At 35.2% G+C, this 18567-nt stretch overlaps 1 protein-coding gene across 3 annotated transcripts in view; it reads left to right on the forward strand.

The window, feature by feature from the left end:
- The window catches only part of LOC135073998 (tyrosine kinase receptor Cad96Ca), a 115955-nt gene that overhangs the window by 60031 nt on the left and 37357 nt on the right, over window positions 1–18567 (forward strand). The window lies entirely within an intron of this gene.

Raw genomic sequence — 18567 nt, forward strand, 5'->3', positions numbered from 1 at the left:
CATGTAAAGTTTGCCTGCACCGACTCCAAAAGTATCAATCATGGTATACCTACATAAATATTAATTCGTCCTAATAAATAAGTAGGAAATTAGTAATTATTTTTCTACTTCTTAGTGTAGGTTTTTTGGAGTCGGTTTTATTTTTTTTAATAAAATTTTACTTATTTCTTGCTTTTTAGTTAACTAATTATTACCTTGATGTTACCACTGAAGGTAGGCAGTACATTGACACCATATTCTTCATGTCTAGTGTAAATAATATTCCATACAAAATACAGGTTACCATATAGGAAACCTAAAAGACCTTAAACCGTCAGCCCACCTTAAAAACATGAAAGAATACAACTGTTGGTCTATTTGTACTTATAATATTTAAAGAATTATCCTCTAACTCCTAAGCATTAAGGAGTTGTACCTACCATGACCAATTCATCATGATGAGATGATTAATATCTGATGTAAACACTTGAATAACTTTAGAAACTATACTTATCTATAAAATTAAAAGAATTATCCTCCAACTCCTAAGCACTAAGGAGTTTCACCTTCTATCATCAGCTCATCAATATGAGATGATAATTTCCAGGAGCAAATACTTGAATAACTTAAGAAAAAGTTTGAAAAACGATATACATGCCTATAAAATTTGAGGGTTGCCCTCGATTTCCCTAGGATCCCATCATCAGATCCTGACTTGGTGACAATGGGACCACCTCAGAAGTGTACCCTATGGAACAAAAAAAGAATTTTGAAAATCGGTCCACAATTGACGGAGTAATCGGTGAACATACATAGAAAAAAAAAAAATACATACAGTCGAACATATAACCTCCTCCTTTTTTGAAGTCGGTTAAAAAGCAGGGAAATTTCATTGCAACCGTGCGAAGCCGGGACGGGCCGCTAGTTTACACTAACATTATAAAGATGCAGTTTATGAGTTTATGGATGTAAACTCTGAACTGCTGTATTTTGAAAATTTCATCATTCAAGCCAAGCAGAGTGCTACAATATTCTTTAGTGACATACGGACATTTTTGATTGTGATACTTTTTTTGTAATATTTCAAAATGACTTTCTGTCAAAGACCGAATTCCACACGTTTCCCGATAGCTATAGGAAAATCCTAGTCTGAAATACCTTGACTGATGACATCAAATTGTAAATTGATAAAGCAGTTAAAATTCAATCAAGAAAATTTGGAATAAACTCAATAAAATTGTTATTCTAAAACTCAATCTATTAACAATAATCAAATAATTCACTCGCAACAAATATTTAAGTTGTAAAGGAAATAAAAAACTTTAGTTGCTTCATCTGTATCTGTTTATCTTAAGGGCTTAAAATAGAAACAAAATTGATTTTGAGCAATTTATTAATTTTAGGAAGATTTTGCTTAATTTGGTTTGGGTTTTAATTTGGTTGATTAAAAGAATTTGATTAAAATATTATTATTTTCGGATCACAAAAACAGTTAAGCGTAGACCAGCCGGGCATAAGCGTAGGATGCGCGCCGTGATATACTTTATCGACGTCAAAATGTATGGGCAAAATCGATAAAATGGCGTGATAACTGATAACCGCTTATCACAGCGCGCATCCTAGGCCTACTGATTTAAAATAGGATACGGTCGGTCGTTATTCTAAATGTTGATTACATGCAGATATTGTACCGATGTAAATAAGGCCATAAACTAAATAATGGCGGATTTATTTGAATGACTAAATGACTCAGTTAATTCCATAATAATCAGGCTCAATTAAATAGCTCATTCATATTCCATTACCGGGTGGCATAATCCACCAAAAGCGTTTCAGATTGATTATTCGATCTGATAGTAGCTTTGGATGAGCATTTTGGAAATTAGAATATTAATAGAACTCGTTAATTTGCTATTATTTAACATATTTTAGGGAGCAGGCACAGCTCGCGTTCCACGTCACGTAAGATATCAAAAGTTATCTATGAACCTTCTTTAGTAGATGTTAAACATGATGTTTTCTAGTGCAATTTTGGCTGCAATCTAAGGCGGAGTGGTGCAACTCTTAACTCTAACATTATTTTAACCATAACAATAACCGTGAAATAACCATAAAATTTGACAGATTTTAAACGTTTGTCAAGGTTAAAGTAAGATGGTGCAACTCAACTCTAAAGCCTTGATCACACGTACCGAGCAAACGGGCGAGACAGTAAAATATTTACTCGGTCGAGACAGTTGGGTGAGCGAGTCTCATACTCGAGCGCTCGGCCGAGCACTCGGCGTAATGTTCATACACACCGAGTACTCGGCCGAGAGCACTGTCTCGCCCGTTTACTCGGTACGTGTGATCAAGGCTTAAATATAGTAACGTCAGTAACATTTATAAAGACCGATTACTACAAGAACAAGAGCACTCGTACAACGCATAATAGCTCTACTTGTAACGAACTACCTATTTTTACAAGTCTAAATGTATACCTGATTTAGCTATTCCATACCTTACTATAAATACTGCACTGAGATATAATTTAAACATTATCTCTTAATTGAATCACGAAATCAAAAATCACTACATTATCTTCTTCCTCGTAAATTGTCGCATTACGTTGAAATTAGAAGACAACCCTCATAAATTTCAAGGGATAAAGAGGGTTACGATTTCTTCCCATTGTAAGATAAACACATTGTTAATGAGCCTCTATTACAAACATGAGGTCCATGATTCAATGTTTACCCTTCACGTGAAAACCCCACGGGCACCATAATTCAGTCTGCACCAACCTTAATATTTATTTTCAAGCAAAACGCTCTAAAATCTAAGGACGAATAGAACTGAAATGTTGTTTTTAATTACTTGCCACTAATAACTATTTAATTGCTCTCGTTATTCTAAAATTCTAAACCAAAAAACGCAGTTAATATTAATTAGGTACGATTTGTCTATTACTTTTCATAAATCGACTCTATACATATTTTAACTATTTACACAATACAGTCGAATTTGAACCTTATCTCTTATTCCTAAGGATAAAGATAACATTTTATTGACAACTTTAGAAAATGAGCATCTAATAATTTTCTAATCGCTAAGTCATTCTTTTCATTCCACTGAAGTCTTATTATGAAGTAATTAATTAATTAGTTATAATTAATTTTGTATCAAAAGTTTCAATTTACATGATTCTGTATTAGAATTTATTCTAAACTGATTCCAGTGAAGAAACTAAGCCTCTCAAGCCCGTATTAGATTCCACAGAGTATTAGAAGTTCTTAGAAAGTACCAGGGCATAAGAACCGTCGAGCAGGTCTAGCCTAGCATCGCGTATGGAACGCATGTCCAGAGTCCACGCACACACTCACACAAACTGCTTTTCTATGATCCCTGTTTCTGTTTCACTCTAACCTATTAAAATCTAACTGTCGGAGCAAGACGGCAAGCAGTATCGGGTTTGCGCTGTGCCTGTGTGACAGGGTTACTACGTTTTGCAAGTTTTTCTAGATGAATCGGGTACAGTCTGTTTTCCGTAACTAGCGGCATTGCCATCCCTGAAGTACCAAGTAAGCATAACATAGGAGGAATATGAAATAAGAAACCATGGGATGGCATTGTACAGTCGCAGAATGTTAAAGTAGGACTTAGACTGATGATAGCTAAAGTAGCGTGCAGCGTTTTTAAATTACTTTAATGTTTCTATTGTTTAATTTAATGATAATTTCTTTTCAAGACCTACTGTAATTTGTCGGTAGCTTTTTCTTTGGAAGTTTGAACGACATGGAATGTTAAATTATCCTTCACCATGAAAGTTTTTGTAAGGACGCCTTTTCCTTCCTCGTGCCTCCTTGTTATTAGTTTTTGTCATAACAGATTTTCTTTGGAATAATAATATGCCTATTACTTTTTATGTATATTATTTTGCTTGAACTTGTTGCCGGGTCGACGAGCGGTACGTTATTATTAATTATGATAATTTAATTCTGCAAAGTAAAACACATTTTACTTGTTTTTCTTTACCAGTGTTAGTAAATTAAATGGAATTATGGCGCTATAAAAACTTTATGACTAGCTAGAACTTTATTTTTTCTGTTGTATGACTACTTACTAATTACTAAAGATATTATACGTTGGCAGGGTTTTTCGTCTGGGATCAAAGTAATTTAATATTTGATGGCCTTTAAAATGCCCATGTACATTGTACATTGTACATCCCGCTAACTGTGAGTTGGCGTTAATTAAATAAGAACTACTTCTCAAGTGCGCTGTTATTTCGTATGGAACCTAATTTTTGAGCTAATCCGATATCTAATTGGTGTTGTTGGTCGAGGATTATAACAGACTAGCTTTCCACCCGCGTCCCTGTCACATCGCGCGCGTCCCTGTTTCAAAAAGCGGGATAAAAACTATCCCATGTCCTTTCCCGAGACTCAAACTATCTCTATGCCAAATTTCATCAAAATCGGTTCAGTGGTTTCGGCGTGAAAGCAAGACACACAGATAGCCAGACAGAGTTTCTTTCGCATTTATAATATTTGTATAGAAGTATAGATATAGATAGTACAGAGTATAGATTATAAACAACTTCTTATGCATTCTTGCATTTATGTTTATCCTGTATGTATAATATTTTAAGAAAAATATAATATTGATAAAAAATATAATAACATTTACGTGAACATAATACGTTTTTCCAAGAACAAACATTTTACCGTCACTATTTTTCCCAATTTCCCGGTATAGTAGCACTATAATACAAAAAAATAACATTCCCCTTTCAATTTAGTAATCCCGGAACGATAAAGTACTGTCTCGAAAGAATACACGACAGGATTACATACGAAACAAACCGTCTGCTATCTTTTATTGTATTTGCAAACAAAGAGATTGAAATCGAATAAAAAAACTTTCACCGTTTCCAGTTTCTGTCGTTTAGGTTCTTAGAAATTAAGTCTTGAGGACGAGTAATAGATGGTATAGATAAATCAAGTTGGAAAGAGTAAAATAATACTTTTTTTGCACTAGTTATACGTGGAAGTAAATAGGTATAGGACCTACTCAATTCTCACTGTCTGAAAAAAGTTCTGCAAGGAAACGGTGAGCCTCTAACGACTAGGCGACTGCATATTAAGCTTAAACTGTAGCATTTTAGGGGTTTCTTTGCAACATAGAGGTTTATTCTAATGTGTTATTTACTGTACCATATAAAGGAACCCGTGACGGCTGAAAAAACTTAACATAACACGAAAATAATGTGACAGTGATACAACCCACACGATGTACTCACACAGAATATCGGTAAATATATGTAGTTTATGTAATTTCTGGAAATGCCGATCCGATTATCAAATTCTTATTACGATTACCAAATACCTACTAAAGTACCTCGGGACATCTATTTCGGTGGCCATCTGAAAATCCTAAGCTTCATAAATCATTCTTATCAAGCTTTATCTTTGAACTTATTAGACTTACTATAAAATTATACATAATATCTATCAATGGCAAATGAAAATGTTCGATAAAGTAGACGACAACTTTCCATCGCTTGTGCATTTCTGCAGAAAATGTATGACACAGTGTTGTCAGAAGGTCAATGTTTATCGATAATCGAGGACCAATCTTTTTTTATAGCAGTGTTGTAAAATATGGAATGATCATCATCCTCTGGTCATTGTCTCTACTACAAGAGCACGCTCAGTCTAATTTACTAATTTAATATCGATATTAAATTCGAATCACTACAACTCATGTTTAATTAGGTCAGCTGGATCCTATAAACCCCAATATATCAATGCCTAAGTAGTACGGAGGGAAAACTGTCAAGTGTATCAAAGAAAACAAAGAAAAGTTCTGTGCCAAGGATCGGCGACCTCTGAAAAGCGGATAAAAGAAACTGTTTTTTTTTTTCAAATAAAGAGAAAACAAACACAAACCCCCTGCAGACTATAGACTTTTTGTCGGCTGATAGTTTAGTCGGGATGTTAATGTACATATTTTAGTTTAGTACTAGCTTTTGCCTGCGGCTTCACCCGCATGAAATTAGTTTGTCAAAGACCGTCATAAATTATAGCCTATATGTTATTCTGGGTTATAAACAATAATACTGTAAAGTTGCATCAAAATCTGTTCAGTAGTTTTTACGTGAAAGAGTAACAAACATCTAGTCATCCATACAAACTTTCGCGTTTCGCGTATAATATTAGTAGGATGAACGAACATGTATGAACTTTCGCACTCGCACTTTCATACACCGATTTGCTATCCTTACACAAATTAGACGTTGACCAAACTACAGGCTGATTAAATATCGGTGGTCTACGGTGCCTCCTTAAGGTACTTTTTCTTACCATAGATTGATCAACTAACTCGATAATCGATAGGCTAAGTTATCGAAGTCAATGTTTCTACAACACTATCTTCGGCATAGTTTGAAGGCGGTTGATGTATGCGCTGGAGTGCGCTACTTAGCTCCTCGTACATCAAACTCGACATTTACTTTGGATGTCTTTGTTATCACAAGATTTCACACTTTGAGTTCGCCTTAGAAACTGCAGTTTAGTTGATATTTTATATACATAGAGGCAATAAAATGCAACTTTGAAACAATTTCATTTAGTTTTGGAACTTACATCTTTATTTGATTTCGATAATGTTTTGAAAAAGCTCTGACGTCTATAAACTTACCTTATGAGATGTTATGAAAATATGAAATTAATATTTATTGCCCAAGTTTAGAGGTAACATTGACTTGTGTGGGCGAGCGCTAAATATATTATGTAGAATCAATTTTATCGTAAGGATATTACAGCATACATAATTGTTTGCTGAAATTCTATACAGGGTGGTATTTTGTAATGCCACCTGGAGGGAAAGTACCCTTAATATTGTAGATAGAAAAAAAATCTCAAAGAAAACATTCCTTTATTTTACTGTGAAATCTTAAATAGCAGTAAAAGGCTATGTTGCAAAAACATATGTACGTGTATGTATAACATTCTTAGCGACAATTGTGCTTGTACCAGAACACAAAGCAAAAGCACATAACAACGGTCATGGTCATTTATTTTCGACATGAAAGGTCCAGTCCGACCAGTTTTGGCATCATCTTGCATCATATGTAGTCTAATGGTGAAACGCGACATGCGTAATTTTGTGACGCGAAAGAAACGTAATATCAAATTCCTATATGCGTCATTAAAGGTCTGTCACTGACCTTCACTGGTATCAAATGGGTAAAGCTCGTACTTACCTGAAGGCTTTTCATGAGTTGTTGTTGTAAAGTAGCGAATATTTCCAAAAGCAAAACCTACTTATTTTCATTCTTCATCAGCAAAATTACTAGCTTACATAGTGAACTGTTGCATGTAGGGAATGGAACATCTTCAGTTTTTTCATCATGAATCTTAGCCTAGCCTTGGGTCGGGACATGTATGAAAGTGCGCACATTACACCGATTTGGTATCGGCGGATTCTTCATACAAATTAGAATCGGGCCGAACTATCGGCCAACTAAAAATCGGTGGTCTGCGCCTAGGTTTATATTGAGGTAGCTAAGTATAGCAATATAAACACTACATATTGAATTCTGGTAAATTAGAGAGGGTCGTGTGGAGACAGTGGAGACTAATGACCTAATGATGATAGTAAAATTACTATATTTTCAAAATTCGTTATGAAGATAATCTAATGTATATGAAAATACATACACTGCTGCAGGATATGGTCTTAACAAACGCACAGCACAAAACGAAATAAACTGTTTACCGAGTCAGCAACGCCGCGAGCATTGCATAGATAATTTGTTAGATATACAATAGAAGTTGTCACGACTTATGCTTACGTGAATAGAACTGTAATGGTGTGCGTTTGCGGTGGAGCCTGACAAATGGGCGCTTGCAAATATTAGAATTGTCCCGAATAACGCGGAAGGGAAGTTACAAAGAAAATGGTTCCGTTTGTATCGTTAAAGAGTTCATTTGTCAACGTCTCCAAGTCTAATGGATCTGCTAAACTGAGCATTCGACTAAATCATGGATCAGACGAAGGTATTTCGAAAGAATTTGAAACCAATTTGGTTTTCTTGCACGCTACCAAATCATTTGCGTGCGGAAATTGTGCACGGCATGTGGTTTCTCCATTCTGCATTGATGCGGTTTTTGTTTTGATGTTTTTTTTTCCAATGGTTATAGTACATAATTGCTAATGTTTTTTTATAGTTTAGCAGGTACCGTAAAGTAGTCCCTATCAAATGAGGATACACGGTAGAGATCAAATCGTTTGCTGCTCAATAACCTCTTTTATAAAACGGAAAAAACACGAAGGCCCATAAATATCTTCAGCTCAACTGGGCACGACATTCTTTATCAAAAGATTTATTATGCTTTACCGAAACGTGAGTGCTTTCAGCGCTGCTATCATAGTTGTAGCTAATATAGTTAGATCGACTTACAATTTTCCTCCAAGTAACATAGCGCTTAGATAAATACGTTAGCGACCCGCGAAATTCATTCAAGTGTCTTACAAGTCACATTTATCAATGCAAACTTTCGCGAATCTCTTTCCCCCAAACTTACTCGTATCACCGTTACGTAAAGCACAAAATGCATTGTCATTTGCATCAACGTTCAACTCAGTTAAGCCACATCAACTACCAAATATGTCAAGCAGTCGGCCACACAGGTGAGCGTTTACGCACACAATATACCGACTACTTTATTCTACAAACAACCTTATCATACAACACACATGTGTAAAATTACTGTGTGCAGCAAACGTGGTGAGGTATTTCCTCGAGTTTTCTCCTTCGGCGCGATCGATTTTCATCTCAGTATATTCTGCAGAAGCTTCGTTTTCGACTGGCATTCTAGCGTGTGCGTCTCCGATGCACTTCTGCTTGCCTGGTACGCTTACACACACGTCGCGCGGGTCCATTCCATATATCAAGGTCAGATAGACTCGCATGCATATGGTATTCTCTGTCCCTTTCACTCGTTATGAGATGGTGTTGGGATGAGCAGGCTATCCGTATTGTTGATGTGCCTTCGACGTCTAGACGGGGTATGTGGGCTTTCTTGCGGACGCAGCCACCTAATTCTGATAGAAATTGTGATAAGGTACCAAAACATGTTATTTTACGTCGCTTGCGATACTTGGAAAGTGATTGGTATGCATTTGTGTGAATCAGTGTTAGTTATCATAATATTTCAGAATTTTAATAATCTACATAGGTACACTGGCAAAGGAAACAACATTGCAATAAATTATCTTTTACGAGTATGTAATTATACCTTGTCGCAAAACCTATTTACCTTAGCATTTCTTTAAAATACATCTTTATTCCTTGGTATTTAAATGTTAATTTGATTAGATTTTATCAAAGACATTATCCGGTGCCTTTTAGCCCCTTTTAATAGGCGCGGCGATAATTTATGTAACCTCGATATTTCATAAAATAACGTAATATTTAACAATTATCTTTTATTTAGAATTCCTGTTAGTTTGAAAAAAAGCCGACAAACATTGAATTATAGCAGGTAATACTAAAATTAACAAGCGATATATAAATTATAATAAGTGCTACTTTAAATTAATAACGCCTAATTAAGTTATGCTTTACGGTTAATTAACAACGAGTTCACAGAATGTTCGTTTTCTTTTGTTCTTTGTTGTAGCGCAAAAATAAGGTAATACTTACCTACTTCCTTTGTTAATATTATATTATTATGCTTTAACATAATTTGTTAACTAAAACTAAAAAAATGGCACAGGCCATCGATTTTGTGCGTGTGTAAATCGTTTTCATATTGTGAGTATATTATGTACTTAAACCATTATGTGTACATCATATACTACTACTTAAATAAGTGAAGGTTAAGTTCGTTCTGGGAAAATATAAAACGCATTTGGGCCCGAACGCGGTTAAAAAGTAAAAATCAGAAAAAAATAGAGTTTAAAGATAAGATCGTTCCAGTAGGAAAGTGATAAATCAAAGTAAGAAGAAAGTAATTAGGAATGATTTTGAAGATATTCTTTATCTAATCCGTAACAAATTAGTGTGAAAATAAATCTCGGTTAAAGGTTGAACTAAGTAGTACTGTGTCATAGAGTCATAAGATCGCTAGAAACAATAGTCTAGTCAATGAATGCCTTAACGACGGTGTAGAGAGAAATCCGTGGAACACAATTTCTGACCTCGGGACTTTATTTAGCCTAGTTAGGTGGTGAACATAGCAAAAGTCCCCGCCCTTAGCCCTTGAGCCGGCAGGGAGGCCTAGTTCCAAGGAGGGGACTGCACCGTGCGTATATTTAGACGAACCACTTTGAGCCACTATTGACTCCTCATCACTCAAAAACTACTGTGCATTAACACTTCAAATTTGGCTCATGTGTTGAGACTTGCAAGATATACATCAGCTTTAAATTTCATAAATATACCTCAAACGGTTATTTAGGTATTGACGTTCAAAAATCGACATTTAGAACACTAAAATCTATCTATCACCTGTGAAATGTTAAATTTAACTGGTTTTTTATTTGGTATATAGGTCAGACATGTAGATTTTTGGACGTCAATACCTAAAGAACCGTTTGAGGCATATTTATGAAATTTGAAGCTGATGTATATCTTGCAAGTCTCAACACATGAGCCAAATTTGAAGTGTTAATGCACAGTAGTTTTTGAGTGATGAGGAGTCAATAGTGGCTCAAAGTGGTTCGTCTAAATATACGCACGGTGCAGTCCCCTCCTTGGAACTAGGCTTAACATGCTCCCGCATGTCTAGAATGATTGCTCAATGTTGATTTAGTCGATTTTCTCTTGATGGGAACATGTAAGACAAAAATAAAATTTCTAATATTACAGACCTTCTAGAGCAGGTGCCGCGAAAACTATACAATTTATCAAAAAAGTTGACTATCTCACCTGTAGCAAATTGAATATGCTTTTTTTGGTTCATAGTAGTCATGTCACTAGGACGCATAGTTTCCGAGGATTAAGCGAAAAACCGAAAAGTGGCACCTTTAAACCCCCCTCTCCCCGCGGCTCAAGGGCTAAGGACGGGGACTTTTGCTATGTTCACCTCCTAACTAGTCTAAATAAAGTCCTGAAGTCAGAAATTGTGTTCTACAGTTTTCCATCTATAATGCTTTATTGACTGGACTACAATGATTGTTCCTTTTATTATAAACTAGCTCACAGCAAATACCCAAATATAGCTTAAATGGTCCAGTCTTTTGTGAATTTCGAGATTAGCATGTAACTATTTTTTTAAAGAATATTAGTAATTTCTAATTACAAAATACTACAAGTAATTATAGTGCCGTTAACGGGTGACCGGGTTTGATTGAACCAGCATAGGATCACGACTGGGTTGAAATATTTAAAAAAAAAATAGAGCCGAAAATGGTCCGGCCGTTCTTGAATTTCAGCTTAGAATATTTTACCATTAGTGTAATATAATACAAAGTAAACAACGACATTAAATCCGCAAACATCGTTATTGAACCGTAAATATTCTTCGCTTTATTATATCGAAACGACCAATAAAATGTTAAGCTCCTTTTCTAAGCTTCAAAGTAAAGATATTTGAATTTGAAATACAAAGTCAGCCATCTTGTAATTGATACTGGCACAATATTTTTCTTTTTTTTTAATTGGGTCTAAGTTACTGTAGCAAATACCAATAGGACGATTCGCGTCATATCAAGGGCAAAAAACAAAGGATAAAATGATTTATTTACTAAGTAACTACTTACTTCAATATTACGAAATCAAAGATTTATTATGATTTGGAAGCCAGTCAGCCAGGATACCATAATATTCAAAGATATCAGTGACCCTGAAATTCCGAGGAGTATTGCCAAAGGATAAATGATACATAGTTCTTTTGGGATTACCCGAAATTCTAGCTAAAATATTTAATACTAGCGGCCGCCCGCAACTTCGTACGCGTGGATCCCGTTTTAACCCCTTAGGGGTGGAGTTTCATAAAATCCTTTTTTAGCGGATGCCGTTGGGCTGTGCGTTGATAGATCACTATGTCAGTCAGTCAGTCACCTTTAAGTTATATATTTAGATTGATAATACCAACAAGTCTTGAGTCAAAATCGAGATTTGAATGTAGTTTTAAAAATCGTTTTGTTACTTGTTTCTTTACGTCAATTCATAAGTGAGACGAACGCTTTAGAATTTAATCAAACGTAAACAAAATCAATTTCTAAACTGAAATTTCATTAACCTGAAAGCTTATTAAATCTCATCAACTAGCAGCTATTAACAAGAGCTATTTACGAATATAACGTTCAAATTCTAGGAAATATAAGCGCTACAGAGTTATTATTATCGGCCATAATAATTAACATTGCTGTACCATAAAGTCCTATGGCTAAAAGACTAGTTAGCCGAATAGATGCTGCCTTCAATATTGACAATAGAGAAACAAATAATAAACGAGGTGACAAAGTCCAACGATATTATCAATGTTGGACTAGCGGATTCGCGGGTTGGACCCCCCCGTCATACGCTGGATTACAATAATAGTTCCTCAATAACTGTAGTCAATCTACTCGTAACACAGCACAAGTATTTAGTTTATCACGAGGGGTTAACGGGACTAAAAAACAATGAAAAAGTTTTTTGTACATAAATATTTATTCAGTTAATCCTTTTTTAAATAAGGTTGAATGTGCTACTTTTTCCCGGAGCCATTGAAAAATATTACGCTTTATAAAAATACTAGTTCTTTTAATTGGACTTGGGGCTAATTAATGATGATTTTTTAAAATCATGTTGGCTGTAAAGCTCTTGCTAGACTTTACGAGTATAGCGAGCCTCTGGTTGAACGTGCTCACAGACCAAAACATGGGAGCGTGTTTTTTATCAACAATCAAGTTGATTCAAGTGTTGGAAATAATAATGAGTACTGTTTTGTTTTAAAAGAATTTGTTTTTACAATCTCATGGAGATATTAAAGACTAGCGGCCGCTCGCGACTTCGTACGCGTGGATCCCGTTTAACCTCCTTAGGTATTGAATTTAGCAAAATGCCGTCTTAGTGAGCACCTACGTTCTAAAAGGAACCCCCATGCAAAATTTGAGACTCCTAGCACTTGTAGTTTCGGAGATTTCGTGACGAGTGAGTGAGTCAGTCAGTCAATCAGTGACCTTTCGCTTTTATAGATTTAGATGTAAAGGCCGCTTCAGACGCATCTTTTTGGTACGCAATTACTTTGAAAACAGCTATGGATGATAGTAAGATAGAGCGGATATACAAATACATAAACTGTCCAGGAAAAATAGGTACAAATTAAAACATTTCATATTCAAATGAAGACTTAATAAAAAAGTCAAAGCGGTATCTATTTGTAAGATAGTCTGCGTTTGTTGCAAATTTGAAGCAACAAGGCTCGAGCCGTTATTGGCCAGGCTATAGCAGGTGGTTCGGGTTATGGCATTGAATAATCGTCCCAAGGTCTAATTGGTACTTTATAGTATAACCGAGTTATGGTTTGACTCGTTTACATAATATTGGTACCTACCTAAACCTATCAAGATATTGTTTTTATGGGAGACCGAGGTGAGTTGTAACAAAGGAGGGTTGTAACATTGGCGATTTTTTTGAACTTATTTACTACTAGCGAGCTCGTAACAGTGCGCGTTTTTAGTTCAAGTCTCGAGCTAATAAATACGCGCCGTTGTGAGCTCGCTGAAGCTAGTAGGTTTCCAAAAGTCAACAATGTCACAAATCTTTCTGTTACAACTCTACTATGTTACTACTCACCTCGGTCTCCCCTAAATACTTCTTACGCCCGTATTCACTAACATTACTATGAGATCTCACAGTGCGCGTGGACGCACAGGGTGACACACGAACCAATCACAGAGCTCTATTCAACGCTGTGCGTTCGATTTGCTGCTTCATTTAAGCAAGCATCGTTTGTGAATACGGGCGTTAATCAGTTACTGGCTTTGATTTTTTTAACAAAATTGGGCTTCTTCTTTCTTCCTTGATAAAATCTAATTAGAGATAGGCATCGGTTTTCAGCGAAGGTTTCACGGCCAAGATAGTATCGGGAATTCTACCAAAACATCGCGTGTTTATGGTCACTTTCCTTACTGGGTCAAACGGTATTTTTGTTACTACTATTTTTAGATATTTATGTTGTTATTCCCCTAGTGTTTCTACGAATGCATTGATAATGTTAAGACTAAGGCCAAACAAGCGCTTATTACGCGTTTTTTGAGTTTACATACTGTATGGACTTCAAAACGACGCAAAATGTGTTGGAACTTGAACATTTATTACGCTACAGAAATTCTGCTCGTTTGGCGTCAGCATTTATGTTTTTGTAAGGTAAATAAGGATATTAATTAACATGCACTAAGTTCGTGTTGATTTTATCGAGGTTTCGACATTCGTTTTAATACTTATTTCATTTTTCGCATGGTTGCATGCACCATCACCAGTGAACTGACATTAAACTGACATTAAAAATGAATGATGCCTCAACCTCCGCGCTTAACCCACTAAAACCCAGCCGTCTCGACTCGAAATCACAATGCGTCTGTCTCTCTCAAACAATATGGTATTGGAAAGGGACGTGCTTAAGCAAACACCGGTGAAAGTCGTGACCTCACACTTTCACTCAGCCTTGGATTACGGCTGGGACACGTAACGTTACTGTGTTTATGAATTCGATCGGTGTTTCATAACAAATAATGCGGGACAGAGAAATTTTATCATTATCACGTGTGGACGGCCTGTCTGGAAAGCTTTGAAATTAAAACTGGACCATAATAAATGGTTATTTTTTGCGACAACGCTTGTTTTCTAGGATTTAAAATCAAATAAATAATTTAGAAACATAAGTAAAAAGGTTGATTTAAAGGGTATAGGATTAAAAAGGGCTATCCAAATGTAGAATAAGGGCTCTATTTTTCATGTTATTCGGCTATTCAAATAAAAACAAACTTAACTCTAAACAAAAAAATAATATAAACTTACTTACTACTTAAAAGTAAAAGTGTGTCCGCGAGGCAAAGAGACGAGGATGCTGGCTGCATTTCTAATAATAATAATAATATTCAACAGATAAATTTGAATATCTTGTAAGTAGGTATACTAATAGTCAGCATCTAAAAAAATACATAGGTACTTATACATAAAATAAAATTCATAAAATTCATTTATTTTTGCAAATAGGCTTTTAAAAAGCACTTTTACACGTCCCAATATTAACCCCACCACTGCTTCGGGACAATAGCATAACTTTTTCTTACGTGTTTACGATTCGTTATTCGATCGATGTTTCCATAATAAATATGGGACAAAAGTTTTATCATTAATACGGTTACGTGTTAAGTTTTATCACTATGCGTCTCTCTTAATAATGTACTCTAGGTATCGAATTACTATTAATTATACCGTTATTCTCAGTTTGAATTTTAAATGAACGAAATCCCAACTAATATTATAAATACGAAAGTAACTCTGTCTGTCTGTCTGTCTGTCTGTCTGTTACGCTTTCCCGCTTAAACCTCGCAACCGATTTTGATGAAATTTGGCATAGAGATAGTTTGAGTCCCGGGAAAGAACATAGGATAGTTTTTATCCCGGTTTTTGAAACAGGGACGCGCGCGATAAAGTTTTTCTGTGACAGACAAAATTCCACGCGGGCGAAGCCGCGGGCGGAAAGCTAGTAAAAACATAATTATGACAATGCTATGAGCAAATTACTCTAATTTTCCAATGGTTTGGTCGATTTTTATGTGATTTTAATAGTTATTTCTACTAAATTATACATTCAACCTACCACAAAATGATTATTATTAAGACATTTTAACAAATTATAAAATAAAGACTTAATTTACATTGAATATGAGCTTTTCTTTTTTTACCCAAAATGCCAAAATTGGCAGATGTTTATTTTTTAACATAAATTTTCTATTTGAAAAGAAAACCAATTGCTCCTTTTCACTTGAGTAGGTATAAGATATAGAGTCACTGGAATTAAACTAACTGTGAATTGAAAACACTTCTTTCCAGACGGCAGGTGTGGCTTTCAAAATTAAGTTTGCCAAAACATGTTTTCGCGCTTTGAAAGCTTTTGCATGTCCTTGAATTTTGATTAGGTATTTTATCCGATATTGAAAGCTCGGACGCTATGGCGACTCATAAAGTCTGAAGATACGGTTGTGACCGCAGCTTTTATAACCCATACCATAAAATAACAGGAAGTTTAATGAACTTTTTCAATTTTTAAACCTTAATAGGAGTATACCTAAAGTTTTAGGTCCTAAACTGTCAAAAATCTAAGCGATCAGAATAATCAGGAGTCCCTTTTGGCACACTAATTAATTGATTGTGTTAATAAATATGCAATAAACAAGATTATGTATCCAATGGCTATTATTTAATTGTATTTAGTGCCAAATTAAATATTTTCTTTCTAATCAATTAATTTCGCAACGTTTAAGTGAAGTCAATTTGCATAGATTAAATATTATTAATTCATTAAAATGTCCATTGAAAAATAAGTTTTAACACTCTTTGAGCCTACACTTTGTAGTGACGATGACGATATTACATCAAGCTAAAGTAGTTTTAATAGATTCTGTTAGTACAGTACAGCATAAATAGGTACCCTATGTATGTTGCATAGTTGCAACAAAGGTATACTAAGTCTGCTGTCGTTACCCCCAAGTCTAAATCACAAAACAATGCCAATGTTACAACTCAGTTGCTTTATGTAGATGACTGTATATTTTGAGTCACAAGGTCTGATTCGGAATGTGGACCACGTGGTGAGATACCAAACCGGTTCAGCCTTGTTTGGGTCTCAATAACAGAGCTAAACTAACCATGGTTCGAAGGAGAAGGATTTTTTTACTGTACGTAGTAGTAGAGAACATGGTAACATTGTAGTTTGGTAACTCTTATAAATAATTTTCCTACTTTCCTTACCTTTTCACGCAAACGACTAAACTGATTGTAGTGAAATAAAGCATACAATAATGTTGATAATGTACTCTCGTAAGGTAAGCGCCATCTTACTGTAACTTTTCTTAACTTTTGACGCAAAATAATGATTCAATTGATTGTAATAAAACATACTACCTTAACGTTAGTAACAGCTTATTTATTACACTTATCTCAGATAATAATTGCCGTGCTCTACAAGGTCTATAATGTCCTTGTTTTTAAATTCATAATGGAAGCAATAAATCATTGAGAATTGGACAATCAATACGATTCATAAAGATAACAGACACACACATTAAGGTTTTTGGTCTTCACTTCACACGTTGTTTTATAACCTTTGAATTTCATCATCACTTTCTTTTCCACGGCCTCAAATAATAGTAATAAAACTTAAAATCTCAATCTTTGTATGATTCACTGGCTCCGTGTCTATATTTTGGGGCGTTAAGAATTATAGACCGAGGTTCGTAACTTGTTAAAGCAATAAAGAGCTTTGTTATAGTCTTTCGGTAAATACAGTGTTTAATATTGTCCTCATTACCCAATACGCCCCCCGATCGTTTGGAGTAACTGTTCATAAAACCAACTTTGTTGGTATTAAATGTTGCTACGTGAACTGAGAGAGTTAGAGAGATGGTAGACTCGATCTGAAAGTTCTGAGTTGGATTCCCAGAAGGAAGTAGATTTGAACAATCACTGTGCCTTGTTTGGATAGGACGTTGCATAGTAAATGCCATAATAAGTACATGAATTACCACCAGCGCTGGACGCAGGCCGCTACCAATTGATCAACATGGAAAGCATTGGGGGAGGCCTAGCAGTGAACGTTCTACGGCTGAAATGATGATGATGATGATGATGAAGTACAAGAATGTGACGTACGTAATCCAAAATGATTCATAATAAAAACATTTTTTCTAAATAAAGTGCCTTAATAACTTGGAAAGGAGTTTAATATCTTGGATTAAGCTTTATTCCAAGTATACTAAAATTCCATATTAAAACACTCTTTCAATACGATATTTTGAACTAGTTATTAAAGGAAGTAAGCACAAGAAATCCAGTCAATTCTCTCTGACTTTTATTTAATTTACTAGTTTATGAACTGAGTGTCAGTTAGACAGTTTGAAATCCAAGCACTACTTACTCTATTTGTGGAACAGCCTTAAAGCACTCAATTGTGGAATTAATGTAGAAAAGTTATTGCTAAGCTAAGCTTGAAATTTGGAAGGGACGTAGCTTAGGTACCGTAGAGGTGCACTAAGAAAGGAATTCCCGAAATTCCCACGGAAACGGGAATTAGCGGGAAAATCCTTTTGTATGAAAAATCTAAACCGCTTAAGTTAGACGCTTGAAATTTGGCATGCAGGTACCTTAGTAAACTTAAAGCTTAGTTACAACAGGATATTGCAAAATTCCCACGGGGACGGGAGTTAGCAGGTAAAAACATTTGTATGAAAAAATCTAAACCAGGTAAGATAGATGAAGGAAGTAAAACGGGATCCACGCGTACGAAGTCGCGGGCAGCCGCTATAGTTACTTTTATTTCTTTGTTTCTCAAACTGTGGACGTATGCTACTTTTTCGAGCCGAATCCGATAACTGAATTTTCTA

Source organism: Ostrinia nubilalis, chromosome 8 (assembly GCF_963855985.1).
Source record: "Ostrinia nubilalis chromosome 8, ilOstNubi1.1, whole genome shotgun sequence".
Taxonomy (NCBI): Eukaryota; Metazoa; Arthropoda; class Insecta; order Lepidoptera; family Crambidae; genus Ostrinia; species Ostrinia nubilalis.